Source organism: Lagenorhynchus albirostris, chromosome 13 (assembly GCF_949774975.1).
Source record: "Lagenorhynchus albirostris chromosome 13, mLagAlb1.1, whole genome shotgun sequence".
Classification (NCBI taxonomy): Eukaryota; Metazoa; Chordata; class Mammalia; order Artiodactyla; family Delphinidae; genus Lagenorhynchus; species Lagenorhynchus albirostris.
The window spans coordinates 77991006-77994216 of NC_083107.1; the positions used below are offsets into that span (position 1 = coordinate 77991006).

Below are 3211 nucleotides of genomic sequence, written 5' to 3' on the forward strand. Positions count from 1 at the left end.
AAGTTTGGGAACCACTAACTCAAACCGAATTCCTTCTAATCAGTAGGAATACCAGGGTTTGGCCAGCTGCTTTCTTTGGTGCCAGGATTTTGTCTACTCCTCTGTCACCCAAGTGTCCAAAAACAAAAGAGAAGGGACTTTCAGACACAAAACCCTCCCTTAGAAGATGCAGGGCAGGAGGTCCTAGGGAATCAGGAGAAGGCCCTCCTAGAGTTTTAATTCCACCCATGAGCTCCATTTATAGAAAACCTCATAAGATTGCACATAAGAGGAGCTCCCTGGGGGCACCCACGGGCCATGATACTGACCCCTTCAGCCCTCAGGGCAGCGGGTGGGACCAGGCACCCCTACACGGTCTGCGGGGCGCCGGTACCCAGAACACCTCTGAGGAGCCCTGGGCAGGGAGGTTCCTCCAGCAGGGTACCCTGTTCCTCCCTGGCTACCGAGGAGGCCTTGGGTCAATGTCGAGGGATGAATAGTGCTGGAGAGCTTGTCAGCAGCCCCAGTTCAGCCCCCAGGGAGGGTCACCCAGGTGCACATGGGTCAGCCACGCTCGACCCTGGCACTGAGTAAAGTCCACTTAGGGCTTTTCCGTTTCACACGTCTGTCTTGTTGAATTCTGAATTGTATTTCTTTCCTATCCCCGAATCAACCCCTCTCTGAAGGGTCCCAGAGTCTGGGTTCTGTGGACCCACTGCCCTCCCCACGGGTCAGCCCCTGAGGCCACATCCCGGCTGCTGACCCGCCGCCAAACCACAAGCACCGGCACCTGCCACCAGGCTGGCCAAGTGGCCTGGCTCAGTTCCCAGCCTGCGCCGCTGGGAAAGAATGAGTCAGCAGTGTCTCGTCTCCTGGGCCTTACGCGGAGTGTGACCTGAAAGCCACAAGAAGGGGGCTTCCCTGGTGGCGCAGTGGTTGAGAGTCCGCCTGCCGATGCGGGGGACACGGGTTCGTGCCCCGGTCCGGGAAGATCCCACATGCCATGGAGTGGCTGGGCCCGTGAGCCATGGCCGCTGAGCCTGCGCATTCGGAGCCTGTGCTCCGCAACGGGAGAGGCCACAACAGTGAGAGGCCCGCGTATCACAAAAAAAAAAAAAAAAAAAAAAAAAGCCACAAGAAGTACATGACTTGAGGATGGTCCCAGTAGAGAACACCCTAAAACCTGAGAGTCTCAGGGATGGGAAAAATCTTAGAGGTCTTGTTGCTCAAACCCTCTTCATGTGCTAGAGGATCTCAGACTCTGGACCCACACTGCCCTGTGTGAGCTTGAGCAACTTAGTGGCCCTCTGTGCCTCCATCTTCCCATCTATGAAATGGGGGTAATAACAGTACTTACCTGATAGGGTTGTTGGTAAGATCAAATGAGTTAATCAATGTACAGTGTACATGGCACATAGTAACACCTGACAAATGTCAGCTGTCGTTATCACTATTATTTAGAGCAATCCCTTCTCTGGTAGAGGCTTCACGTGACTGCTTCCAGGGATGTGAAGATCACAACCGCAAGGGGCAGTAATCCACATACCGAGCTCTAAGTTCCCTCTCCCCTGAGTCTGTACAAAACACAACTTCCGTTGCACCTTGAAAGATACCTGTAGTCCCACAGAGTTTCATGAGACTTCAGATCATCACACCTTTAAAAAGATGCTGCCATGTGATAGAGAAGGTTCAAGCCTGCGGACCTCGATGGTGACCAGACAGCCACCCGGGAGGAGTTCACCACCTTTCTGTCCCCTGAGGAGTTTGAGCACATGAAGGAAATTGTGGTTCAGGAAACTCTGGAGTACCTCAACGAGAACGGGGATGGCCTTGTGTATCAGGATGAGTATATTGCTGATAGGTTTTCCCACGAGGAGAATGGCCCTGAGCCAGACTGGGTGCTGTCAGAACGGGAGCAGTTTAATGAATTCTGAGATCTGAACAAGGATGGGAAGCTGGACAGAGATGAGAATCGCCGCTGGGTCCTCCCGCAAGGTTATGACCACGCGCATGCTGGGGCCAGGCACCTGGTGTACGAGCCGGACAAAAACAAGGATGAGAAGCTCACTAAGGAGGAGATCTTGGACAACTGGAACATGTTTGTTGGAAGCCAAGCTACTAATTATGGGGAAGATCTCCCCAAAAACCATGATGAGCTTTGATGCACGCTCACCATAATATGACAGACTGTCATAAGCTTTCTTTTATTGTCCTGGATAATTGCTACAATTGTCTCAGCAGTTGTGTCCCCCCAGAAAAGGAAGTTTATCACCTCAGATTGGGTTTAGAATTATTTTTTACTCAATATTTGCTGGAAAATAGTCATCACTAATCTTTGAGTAAGATTTCTGTCCAAATACATTAAAATCTTGGGAAATTGCAATGCTCTATAGGGATATATTGCTAAAACATGACTTTTTAGCTTTTTCCATGAAATATGAACTAAAAGGGAATAAAATTTGAAAAAGCCCCGTTATTCAGAAGTTGGGTGAGTGGGGAGAGGGCAGTATATGGAGTGACTGCTATGTATTTTAACTGCATAATTTTTACATTTGCCACTGTTAGATAATTGGTGAGGGAAAATTCTGATTAAGCTTCAGTGGTATCTCATCCTACACAGGCTTCTTTCAGAGTAAGGCTGATATCAGATTCTCCTTCTTGACTGTACTCTGAGCTGTTACTGTAAATGGCATATAAACCTCTGTGCATTTTTCTGTATGGACCTGCTAACGTGCACAACAGATCCACCCATCTTTGTTTTTTGTCTTTGTTTTTTACAATAAGAAGGAATTAAAAAAGGTAATGTGAAAAAGAAAGGAATTTTAAAGGTAGGGAGCAAAGATGAATGTCAGGCATTTGAAGAGCTATAGGAAAATGGTAAACACTTTATCATACTTGAGAAATTTTTCTTGACATGTAAATGAAGTAGACCTGATCTTTGAAAAAGTGAATAGACATCCAGTCCATTTCCTTACTGATCTCTGATAGGAGTAGGGAGTAGGGTCCTAGGAAAGCCTGCTTAGTGGAGCCCTGGAACCCGTCTCATCCAGTCCCGGTGACTCCACAACCCTTGGACCTGCCCCAGGACCACTTACACCATGCAATTGACAAAGCAGTGTTCCAAGCCACTGGCTGAACTGGAAGAAATAACTTTTACAGGTTGAAATTCTACCTTTTAAGGAGAAAGTGGATGAAACAAAGGATCCCTCTGAGGATTTAAAAAAAAAAAAAA

At 48.1% G+C, this 3211-nt stretch overlaps 1 pseudogene; it reads left to right on the forward strand.

Moving 5' to 3' along the window:
* Positions 1-227: 227 nt before the first annotated feature.
* Positions 228-2210, forward strand: LOC132531301 (reticulocalbin-1-like; annotated as a pseudogene).
* The last annotated feature ends 1001 nt before the right edge of the window (positions 2211-3211 follow it).